Raw genomic sequence first — 12,338 nt, 5'->3', positions numbered from 1 at the left:
AATGAAGCTTTCCAGCAGTGCAGACAAGCTCTAACGGAGCAGCCATGGACGTGTGAACCCCTTACAAATGGCCAGATGAGAGAAGAGTGAACGCTTGAAATCTGTCAAAGGGGAACCAGCTGAGAAAGTTCTTTGAGTTCTGTTTTTTTGCAGGAGCTCCTGACACCCACCAGTGGGTGATGAATTAGTGCAGCACAGCTGGAGCTGCTCACGGGCTGCAGATGTGAATCCCAGAGCTGTTCCTATGTGTACTTGAGCACTAGAGGTTTTGTGGCCAGTTTTGGGTTTCCCTTTACAAAAAGACATCAATGTACTGGGACAAGAATGAGAAAAACTGGAGTTTCAAGAAGGGAAAGGGGACATCTTACTGCTGTTGATGAACTTAAGAGGAGGGTGTGCAAAATGCAGAGTCAGACTGTGCTTGGAGATGCAGTGACAGGTCAAGGGGCAACAGGCACAAATTGCAGCATGGGAAGTTCTGATGAGATATGATGCCAAAAGTGTCCACCCTGAGGATGGTCAAGTGCCAGATGAGAGGCCAGAGAGGCTGTAGGATCTCCAGTTTTGGAGATGATCAGAACTCACCTGGACAAGGCAAGCTGGTTAGTTGGCCCTGATTTGGTTTGGAGCCACCCACTTCCAAATGGGCATCTCTTGATTTTATCACACCCTGGGATGTCTCCTGATTCCATTATGGGGTGTGGTGAGATATTCCGTCTCCCTCACCTCCATGGGGTGATTAGCCAGCACCCTTTAGGGCACAGAGCAGGTCAGCCCCTGGGAATGGCTGTCAGGCAGTCAGCCCAGATGGGTCACTTTAGTGCCATGCTGGTTCTATCCTTGTGTTTCTAGAAGGTTCCCCAACTGACAGCTGTATTTTAAAATCCAAAAATCCATGTGCTTCAGGCAGTGAGCAAAAGGCTTTTTGGCCTCAGCCTGGTCTGTAACATCTCAGAGCCTCAGTTAGATGTGGATGCCTCATCCCTGGAAGTGTCAAGGCCAGGTTGGACAGGGCTTGTGGGCTAGTGGGAGGTGTCCCTGTCCATGGTAGGGTGTTGGAACTAGTTAATTTTTTATCGGCTTTAAGATCCCTTCCAACTCAAACCATTCTATGATTCCACGATTCTATGATCCTTTTAATGTTCTCATCACGTCACATATATGGCCCTGCTCCAGTTTTCACCGTGATACAGGGGCTTCAAACAAGGATCTGGCCCTCTCTCCTGCACAGCCTTGGCTTCATGCACCCCCTGCACACCTCAGGCTGGTGCTGCTGGAGATTATGTGAGAGATGCCATCGCTCACTGTCCTCTCCTGCCACTGCCCGGTGTCAGGCTCCCTGAGGAGCAGCAGCCTGCAGTGCAGCCCAGGAGCCCTGGGAGGGGAGTGCTTGGCCCTTTCCCAGCACTCAGGTTTCAGTGTAACCCAAGCCAGTGAGCTCCACACCTGCCTGCTGCCTGCAGACTCCTCCGGGCCGCCGCCGGCCTGCTGACATTTATATACCTTTCTAAATATCAGGGAAGTATTGCTGGGAGAGGGAACTGTGCAATGAATGACACCAGCTTGCAGCAGCAAAGGGAAGAAGGTAGTCGAGAGCTGGATCGTAGTGACCGTGCCGATACCCCTGAGGAATGAAGCCTCCTGAGGGAACAGAGCCTTTTCCAGCAGATCAAATGAACTTCTTCAGCATTAGCCCTGAGTAAACGCTGGTCCAGCTCATAAAACATCCTGGAGTGCAGAACTGTTTACAGATTTTATTTGTCTTGAGCCTTGTGCTTTGTGAGATCAGAGGCATTTTTACTACACGGCTTTGTGCAATATCATTCCAGAAACAAATGCCATGTGGATGTTTACCATAATGAGGGAATACATTACAGCCTGAAAGGATGGCAGTGTCTAATAGAAATATACTTCTGGAGCACCTGAGGGCCAATCCCAAGGGTGGGCTTTTCTTGCTTCTTTTTACCTTTTTTACTCTGGTTTTCACTCTCCCTGCCACTGGATGCTTCCCACGCGCAGGGCAAAGAGGCAGGACTGAGCCTTCCCTCCCTGGTGGAGGGCTTTGGTTTTGGGGAGCAGTTCCTGGTAATGAGCTTTGGGTGTGGGGAGCAGTTCCCCACAGTGAATTAGAGCCATGGCTGGAGGGGGCAGCAGCAGCAGTGCACACCCAGCCACCTTGAGTCATCCATGAAATGGAACTTGGTCACCTTCCAGTACTGGAATTTAGCCTTTTATTTTCCAAGGAAGATGCAAGCAGTTTGTCCTTATAGGATGCTATAAAGGCACTTTTGAGAATATTATATGGTCTGCTAATGCTACAGAAAACCTCTTAAAAACTTAATTGCCTGTGGCACTGAAGAGAGGAGCTCCTTGCAGGATCCTGTGTTTTGAAACCACATAGTGAGTTCTAAATACTTTCAAATGGTACGTACCTCTTTCCTCCTGCTGACAATAAGACTAATAGTTGAGCACAGGGTAAGGGAGACTGCCTGAAATGTTTCAGCACTGTTTTCTTGTTCCATGTGTTTTCACAATACTGAAAGACAGTGGCACTCTCGGTCTCTGACTAAACACAGGACAAGGAGATAGAGAGAGCTCAATAACAAAGTGACTCTAACAGCTTGGGAACATCTCCAATCCCATACCCAATTCTCTTTGCCCTCCTTCCTCATCAGCTATTCACAAACTGCTGATGTTTAAGTGAGAAAGGAGGGAAAATCATCCCAAAAACAACATCTCCTACCCATGCTTTGGAAGTAAATGGACTTCATCAGGCACAGCTTCTGTAGAAGAGAGATCCTGGAGGTGAGAAACTGTCACTGGAGCCCAGGTAGTTCTGACTGAGTGATGCCTCCCAGTCTGGCTCCTGGCACGGGCCGTAGACCCAGCCTTGGCTCCTGCTACAGGTCTGCTGCCCACGAGGGTGACAGAGAGGGGCTTTCCTCACATCATTTACTCATTGCACTGACTGACCAACACTTCTATTAATTCTGGGGAACAGGAGGCCTCAAGCGTTTCAGTCTGATCACCCACCCATTGTTTTTATTTTGGCCATAATATTTAGCACACAGGATTCTCTGGTCTCAGCCTGGCTGGAGCTAGCACAGGTATCTGCTCTCATTGTGTTTGTCCATTAAGGACCTGTTCCAATCTCCTCATTTCCCTGTGTGGCCCATGACACACGATAGTACAAGACAGCAATACCCACTGTAACATGATGTGACATCTGAAACCTCAAAGGACACACAGACACAGGCTCATCCTGACTGAACTGTTGATATGCTTCCTTTGCACCTGTTCTGAAAGCAGGGAAAAAAATGGGTGTGATCTATATCTTTAGCAATTTCTCTTTTTTTAATATATATAAGCATCTTGGGGGAGGGGGGGTTGTGGACAAGCAGATCCACAAAGCACAGCAGATGTCTCAGACTTCAAGATACAAGGGAACATTTCTCCTCGGTCCTCAGATGAAATGGACTGGGCTTTGCTCCAGAAAAGAGAAACGATTAATCCATCACTGAGCATGAACTTAAATGAGCTAATATTGGGTGTTTTAGTTCTGATGTATGTGCTAAATGAAGTAATCATTCAGGGTGTAAAAGTAATGGCTTTGGGAAAATGTTATAAAACACCATGGCTGAGGCAGATGGGGCTGCAGCAGCACAGAGCTGGAGCAGGCACGGGCACAGCCCCCACTCCCACACCAGTGCTGTGCCAGAGCTGCAGGAATCACAGACTGCTGGAATGGTCTGGGTTGAAAAGGACCTTAAAGCTCATCTTGCTCCACCCCCTGCCATGGGCAGGGATGCCTCCCACTATCCCAGGTTGCTCCAAGCCCCGTCCAACCTGGCTTTGGACACTGCCAGGGATCCAGGGACAGCCACAGCTTCTCTGGGCACCCTGCACCAGGGCCTGCCCACCCTCACAGTCAGAGGAAGATGAGTGCACCAGGACTGAGCCACATGAGGCTACTCTGAGTATCCTCTGAGCATAGGATGAGTAAATACTGCTTGGGGAGACAGTTTCCAAAAGCAGTGCCAGTGTCTGGGCACATTCTGCCTGCTCTGGCCCCTGCCTCAGCAGCCTTGAGCTGAAGGTGCCTCTGCCTTGGGCTGTACATGCCTCCTCCCATTATCTTCCAGCCTGGATTCTTTGGTCCTCAAGTACCACTAAGCACAATTATACCCTTGAGCAAGGGACAGCAATTGATATTTTATCATTGGGACTTTTTGCCGTGACTTTTATACCCACCTGGAGTGAACAAACTATTACAAGTTTCATCCAATTACATTAAGTGCAGTTGGACACATGGTGCCGAGCACAGTCTCTGTTCAGTGGGAGTGAGGGACAGTCCCTTATCAGCTCGAGGCACCATCATTCATTAAAACATCATTTGCCTCTCACCAGTGGAGCCGGAGCACAAATCTATAGGATGTCATAATGAGGTGTGCTAATGAAAGATAGGCAGAGCAGGATTAACAAAAGGGTCCTCTCCACACTGTACCTTCCTCTTACTACTTTGCTCAGTCCCCATCTTTTATGAGCCCCTAGAAACGTTTCAAGGGGTGCTGGAATTGAGGCCCACAAATCCAATTAATTGCTGGTGTGGTGTGTGCCCAGAATTGCCACGCACTGCTTACAGAAATGCCTGAGTGCAGCAGAGGAGAAAAAGGAAAGTATTGGGCATACAGGACTGTAAATGAGCCTCCCACCCATCCCAGCCTGCTGTTCTTACTCTGGGCTAAGAAAATCTTTGATAATTGGTTTAGCACCTTTGCTCACATGAGCTGGTTTGGCCACCTCTGCCCTTTCAAACAGACCAGTTAGGATCTTATTTTTACTGGAATTACTTGGTCGATGTGCCAAAGGCTAAGTGGGAAATAGAGCCCACTTGCTTCCCAGGGTCACAGCTCCTTGGGCTCAGGCATGCAGGACTCACTGCTGCTTACAGGGTCATCCCTCCTGCAGCAAGTGCTGGAGCAGTGATGGCACTGCCCTCCATGCTCCAACCCCATCGTGAGCAGGTCTGGGGAGGAAAGGCAGAGTTAAAGCTTGTCTTGACCTAATCAAGGTGCCACTGGGATTCAACAAAGTGTCTTTGTGACGCAATGCTTCTTGGACTGGTTGTCTGCAGGCTGAACCTTACATTTTGTCCATCTACAAATCAGACTGTCCATTGCCTGAGTGTGAGCAGCTCAAATATTTTCTAAGTGTAAAGAGAAGATGCTTCAGAGCTGATCAATTTTGCAATGTATATACAATTACAGATCTTTGTAAGGGAGGAGAGAGGACCTGCTTTTACCAGCAGAGTTCTACATGCATGCACTTATCCCAGTACATCACTCCAGTAAATAGACCGTGACTGTGACACAGGCACAGCAATACTGGTATGAAGATGCTTTTGTTAGCACCACATTATTCACACACAGGGGTAAAGCTGGGGGGTCTCCAAAACCCAGTGCACGGAGCTGGGCTGGACTGGACAAATGCCACCTACAAGTTCTCCCTGAGGCACCAGAGAAACCCAATGGTGGCATTTTCTAGAACCAGGCTTCAGAAGTCCCTTCACTCGTGGAGGAGCAGGGAGTTAGGGCACTGACAATGATTTTGTGCTTCTGCCAACACTTCACATCTAATTCTGTCTATAGTAAAGCTTTCGTAAGTATAGAAATGTCATAAAAATTCACATCTTAAATCACTTTGCTGTGTCCCGGCCATAGTCTGTCCCACAGGTTACTTGTAGCAGGTGATGGCCAAGGCCCATGGATCTCAGAGAGTATAGTATGTAGCACTGCAGAAGAGCTGAACCAGTTGGCTCGTGCTTTTAAATCTAGCTCCAAATGTGGCAGCAGGGAAGCTGTGGGAGGGAAAGCCTCCATTTCTGTACCTCTGTCAACCTGGGCACACCTGGACCACGTGGACACGTGTGGCAGGTCCAGCTGCCTGTCCCCCTGCCCCAGGATTGGAACTTGCCAGGGACTTGCCAGCGTGGTGGCAGCAGGGAAGTGTGCAGCACCCCCACACTTTGCTCCCAGGGAGCAACCGTGTGGCGATGGGCTGGAACGGTAACAACAGGAACTTACAACTTCTGCAAGTTAGTGGTCATGCAGCTGTCTTCCCTGCCTTGTGTGTGTGCAGTGTATAAATACATACATTACATTTAGCCTATTCCTTGTGTTTCTACTTTCCAGAGAGCAACAACTACCTGTGGCACTGGAGACCCAAAGTGCAGCTGAGAACCAGCTGCTCTAATAACTCATCTGCACAATCCTACACAACACAGCCCTGGAGGGAGTGAACCAGGTGCCTGAATGCATAGGGGAATCTTACTTTTATTTATCTTCTGCTTTTATCCAGTTATCTGAATTTTTACCACCTATAATGTGTTTTTCTTCCTAGCATGCCCAGAAGAAGCACTACATCCAAGAACCCAAAGGAGAATTGCTGCAGAGACAGATGAAGTGACATGATTCAGGTCACCCAAGGGCTGTGTCTAAGAAAGGAGCTGAACCTGGGGTGCTCCCAGCAGGGACTGAGTACAGTGTAGGCTCTGGATGTACCTGGATGCCATTAAAGGACAAGAATTTCATAGCTGGAAAGGGACCCACTGTAAGTCCTGTCCCACCTCTGAAGCCAGTGAGACCAGCAGGTCAGCAGAAGATACTTTCTAATATTTTCTAATATTTTCCTTTTCCAGGTCATGTGCACAGCTTACTGGGAAAGGCACAGCATGCCCACAGCTGGGCAGGATGTGCAGCTGATTTCTTCATTTGCCTTTTTGGTTCCTATTCTCATGTTGATACATAGCAGTCCAGCGCTGTGAAATTGACTTTTCTTTTTTTGCTACTCCCAGAAATACCATTTTGCAATGATTTTTCCATTTCTAGAGTGGGTCAGGTTGTCATGGTCAGTGTCCCTGTTGTGGTGTCTAAGCAGATTAGGGAGGTGGCACAGGGCTGCAGCAGAATGGCATAGCCAGAGCTCTGCCACCAGCACCAGAAACTTTGAGGGCGTTCCCCAGAAGGCTCCTCAGGGGGTAGGAACCCAAGCAGATTCTTAAGTAAATGTTCCCATAAGAAACTCTTCTAGAAAAGCTGAAACTGAACTTGAACCAAAAGTGTAGGAGACGACCACAGGATGCCAGAATGGTTTAGGCTTGAAGGGACCTTAAAGACCATCTAGTTCACCCCCCTACCACGAGCAGGCACACCTGTCACCACACCAGCTTACTCAAACACTTGACCTTGCTTCAAACACTGTTAGAAGAAACTCTCTTTGGCCAAAATCTAGCTATATTCCTGCACTCCAGTAAGCCTGGCTGCTGTCTCCCTCCTGGAGATGACTTAATTCTACAAGGTTCCTCAGCCCAGGCTCTCTATGCCTCAAAAGCAATTGTTTGTGCTGTAGCTGGGAAATGTGTATCATCACAGTTGTCTTTTTTTCCACTGCAGAGTAATTAATCGATATTTCTCATGGAGGGCAGTCAATTCTCATTACTCTGGGCTTTCACAAAGCTGGTTTGTTTGGGTTTTTTCACACAAGTGGAATATCCAAGAGACACTTCATGCTAAGGCTGAAGTCTCGGTGTCACAGTCAATCTCTTTGGGCTGTGAGAGTGTGAAGGCGGCACTCAGAGGCAAATTGAAGGCAAATTTTATGTCGAGGGAGGCAGCCACAGCTTCAGAACTCTCTGCTGGTGTAAAATTAATGGAGGTATTACTGCAAACTTTTCCATGCAGCTCTGTGTCAGCTGCTGTGGGCCTGTGAGACAGTGCCAAGGGCTGGGGCAGGGGCATGGCAGAGTAGAGGCTGCAAGGCACCAGCTTTTTGTTAATGCAAGATGATGGAACCCTGGAATGGTTCGGGTTGGAAGGGACCTTACAGACCATCTCATTCCACCCCCTGCCTTGAAGGTTCAGGGACACCTTCCACCAGACCAGGTTGCTCCAAGCCCCATCCAACCTGGCCTTGGACACCCCCAGGGATGGGGTAGCCACAGCTTCTCTGGGCAACCTGTGCCAGGGCCTGCCCACCCTCAGCATAAAAACCTTCTTCCTAATATCTAATCCAAATCAATCCTCTGTTAGTCCCAAACCATTACCCCTTGTCCTACCACAACAGGCCCTGCTAAAAAGTTTGTCCCCCTCTTTCTCACAGACACCTTTCAGTACTGAAAGCAACTATAAGGTCTCCCTGGACCCTTCTCTTCTCTTCTCTCTTCTCTCCTCTCTTCTCTCCTCTCTTCTCTCCTCTCTTCTCTCCTCTCTTCTCTCCTCTCTTCTCTCCTCTCTTCTCTCCTCTCTTCTCTCCTCTCTTCTCTCCTCTCTTCTCTCCTCTCTTCTCTCCTCTCTTCTCTCCTCTCTTCTCTCCTCTCTTCTCTCCTCTCTTCTCTCCTCTCTACTCTCCTCTCTTCTCTCCTCTCTTCTCTCCTCTCTTCTCTTCTCTCCTCTCTTCTCTCCTCTCCTCTCTTCTCTTCTCTCCTCTCCTCTCCTCTCTTCTCCTCTCTTCTCTCTTCTCTTCTCTTCTCTTCTCTTCTCTTCTCTTCTCTTCTCTTCTCTTCTCTTCTCTTCTCTTCTCTTCTCTTCTCTTCTCTTCTCTTCTCTTCTCTTCTCTTCTCTTCTCTTCTCTTCTCTTCTCTTCTCTTCTCTTCTCTTCTCTTCTCTTCTCTTCTCTTCTCTTCTCTTCTCTTCTCTTCTCTTCTCTTCTCTTCTCTTCTCTTCTCTTCTCTTCTCTTCTCTTCTCTTCTCTTCTCTTCTCTTCTCTTCTCTTCTCTTCTCTTCTCTTCTCTTCTCTTCTCTTCTCTTCTCTTCTCTTCTCTTCTCTTCTCTTCTCTTCTCTTCTCTTCTCTTCTCTTCTCTTCTCTTCTCTTCTCTTCTCTCCGAGCAATCCCAACTTACGCAACCCTGTGCCAGGAGTTAGCATGGCACGTTCATGCCAGCGTGGGGCTGCCAAGGATCACAGCCCCAGCAGCACTGCCTGCTCCCTATAAATACCTGCTCCATCCTCATCCAGTGGTGTGGGGAAGGGAGGGGCACTCTGCTCCCTGCACAGGTGCAGCACGTGGCAGCTGAGTGCTGAACAGCAGCGACAGAACTGGGTTGGAGTCTTCCAACGGGCTCCCCAGTTCCTTCCTGACTCCATGTATTTTACTGTACAATGCAGCACTGGAAGTCATTATTGTTACAAAGAATCACTAATTCAATAATGCCACTACCCTGCAGGAATAACAACCACACAATATTAATGCGTTTCCCCCCTCGTATTCATTGCAGAACACAAAAGCTGTTCACAGAATGCAAGAAGACTTGAAGCAAGGACACCATTAGTGCTGCCAAGCATTGCTCACACCCAATCGAAGGGTTGGAAATTATGATTGCAAAGCACATTTTTGAATGCCATTCACAAATACCATAATAAAAAAAAAAAAAATTGCTAAAAGTTAAAACTTAAAATAAAAGTAGGAAAGCTGCCTGGCATTGCACGATAACGCAGCACTTTATTATTCCTCTTCGATTGTTTGACGTTTATGCCTCTGTTTAGCAAGTCTGTTCATTATCGTTCTCCAATTAACGGAGACTTTTTTCAGATTATTTTTATGAAATTCTCATTTAATTAGCAATACAGCTGAATCTCAAATGGCAGTTTTAAAAATATCCTTCTACTGATCAAGCAGCCAAATGGTCTTTCTGAGATATTTGCAGAATTGTAAACCTTCATGTGTCTGCTAATTATCCCCCCTGCTTAGATGATGGGGATGGGAACACCTGACAATCAGGGGTTATTCACCGGACACTTTCATTGAGCATGGTGTAGAAAAATACAGATTTCACTTATTAAAACCTTCTCAGGGGCTTTTTTAAAAGTAGAGAATGGGATTTATCAGATGATTTTCAGAATCCACACAATAGATGGGGAATTAAAATAAAAGGACAAATAATAGAAAACAGGTGTGATAGGAGACATCAGGCATTCTACGAGCACAAAGCAAAATGAGAGGAAATACACTGATAATACAATAAGGAAAAAAAAAATAAATCCAACAGTAAAATGTCAGTGAATGGGCCCTCCTGCCATACAGCTGGAGACCATTATGGTATTTAGCAACGCATACACAAATAAGCTTAAAATGAATATTTGCCATATATTGGTGGGTGTATGTAGTCTGGGAGAAAAAAAAATCCTTTAATCTACTACTGAACCACTTCCACATTTGCAGGGGAATGTGGCAGCTTTCCAGGTCCCTGCTAGTCAGCCCTCCCTTTGCTCTGTGATGCTGCCCCTCTCCCGCTCCTTGGGGTGGGTGAGCACAGGGACTCCCAGCAATGCCTCCACTGCCTGCTCCCAGCACCATGGGGATGTTTGTTAGTGGGATAAGGGGGAAACTCAGGTTTTCCTAGTACAGGGCTACAGGGCAAAATACTGAATTTGAGACGAAAGGAGACAGTCATAGAATGGTTTGGGCTGGTTGGGAGCTTAAAGATCATCTAGGTCCAACCCTCTGCCATGGGCAGGGACAACATTTTCTGTTTCAGGTTTTAAGCCTAATTCTAGCAGGACATCAGGAGACTTCTGCCTGTGCCAGAGGTGAGTTTTGGATGCTGTTGGTGTTAGACACATTCTACCACTATGGCTGTGCTGTGCTCCTGCTCTCATTTATATCCCAACAGTGCTCTGAAGCCCAGAGGTAGGAGGAAGGCAAGTGAATACCAGTGTGGCCACTTCAGTGGCTGGAATGAACGTAGGGCTTGCAAGATCCCACCAGCCATCCTCACCAAGTCTCACAAACTCCAAGAAGAGCTTCCAATTCAGCGTTTGGGGCCAGGAGAGAAGGCAGGAACACCTCCATCCAGGCATTAAAGGGGAGTAATGGAATAGTCTGCTGCTGCCAGATAAGTGGGGAGGATTCCTCTGAGAGTCACTTTGGATCTCCAGCTGCAGTAATACATTGTTATGAATCTCTATCAGTGCACTTGTAGTGCAGCTGGAAAGTATGTCTGACATTGCCTCCAATGACCTTTTCAATATAGTCCAAGTGCTGCAGAGCTGGTCTTTCAAGAGGAATTCAAATCGAATTTACTCAGGCAGAAAGGATTGGCCTGAGGATAGCCCTGCTACTCACTTCGCATTTCTCCTTGTCATTCTCATGGAAATTGCAGTTCTTTATGCATGGTGCTTCTTCCTACGAACTGCAAATGTCTCCCTTCAAACAACAGGGACAGCCACCGTTCTAAGGGAGGGTTTGGAGTGGCCCGGCAGTGACAGCGCCCTGTCAGGCATTGCAGAGCTGCTGGCGGCAGCAGCAGTGGGAGGATGGAGGTGTGAATTTGAACACAACCTGTTGAAAGGTGACGATGTAACCGTGCGTGCTGGCACACCAAATTAGCCGCTGCACGTCAGGCACCCACCATCGTGTTAAAAAATGCAGCTCATAGCCATGGGATGCAGTAGCTGAGATTTGGATAAATTTCAGGTGCAGGGAAAGAAATTCATGGGAGAGAAATTAATTGACGGCTCTCCAAGGTGAGACAGCCAAGGAGCAACATCTGGTGCTAACACTAATGGCCCTGGGGTGAGGCCTCTGCCCTTCTTGGAGCAAAGTGTGTGTGTTTGGAAGGGGGAAATGTTGGTGTTTGCATGTGCTTTCCTGGCACAGTATGATTATTTCATACGTTTGTCTGAGGTGCTTTAAAATGTGATTTCTTTGATTAATTTGGTGTCTATATTTTCACTGTTTTGTTCGCTCCAATTTATGACAAAATTGAACAAAGTGGGTAACAAAATATAGCCCTGTCAGGCTCCTGTCTTCACGGATATAAAGAAAAATGTGAAACTGTCAGGCACACAAATGTGCCAAACCCCAAGGAAAATTATTACATTCTGCTTGACATTTACTTTAATTTTACAAAATTCTGTAATACCATTATAAATAATAATAATAAAAAGCAGCATGGAAATATTTTTAAGTGTATTTATTTTCATTTGCTAGCTTGGTGATTTATGGGTTTGTTTTATTTTCTTTTTTTCCCCTCTCTGCATCAGAAGAGAGAATGAGCACCTTGAGCTCGAGTGCTGCTGCCTGCCCGACTGCAGGGTGGCTGGAGTTGGGTGTCCAAGGAAATGTGCTTGCTCACAGAAAGGGAGCAAAGTAACAGGGGACATGTCTGCTTCCAAAAGCTCTGCAAGGCTGTTGTTGAGCCCCTGCAAATTCTCTCTAAGGAACAGGTCACTGGGTCAGGTCAGTAACTGCCAACGCCAGTCCAACAAAGTTGGTTTGTGCCAGCTGAGGGTCTAAAGGGGGGCTGATCCAGCACTGCTGTGTGGGAATGGGAAACAGACAC

At 47.3% G+C, this 12,338-nt stretch overlaps 1 long non-coding RNA gene across 1 annotated transcript; it reads left to right on the top strand.

Annotated features, from left to right (window-relative positions):
* The first annotated feature begins 3,922 nt into the window (after positions 1-3,922).
* On the top strand, positions 3,923-7,912 carry LOC108446970. The gene is made up of 3 exons (XR_001862314.1): positions 3,923-6,303; positions 6,400-6,609; positions 6,698-7,912. It is a non-coding gene; the product is annotated as an uncharacterized LOC108446970 (long non-coding RNA).
* Positions 7,913-12,338: the final 4,426 nt, after the last annotated feature.

This window comes from Corvus brachyrhynchos, unplaced genomic scaffold (genome assembly GCF_000691975.1).
Source record: "Corvus brachyrhynchos isolate BGI_N302 unplaced genomic scaffold, ASM69197v1 scaffold15, whole genome shotgun sequence".
In the NCBI taxonomy this organism is placed as follows: domain Eukaryota; kingdom Metazoa; phylum Chordata; class Aves; order Passeriformes; family Corvidae; genus Corvus; species Corvus brachyrhynchos.
This window is presented reverse-complemented; position numbering and strand designations above follow the sequence as displayed.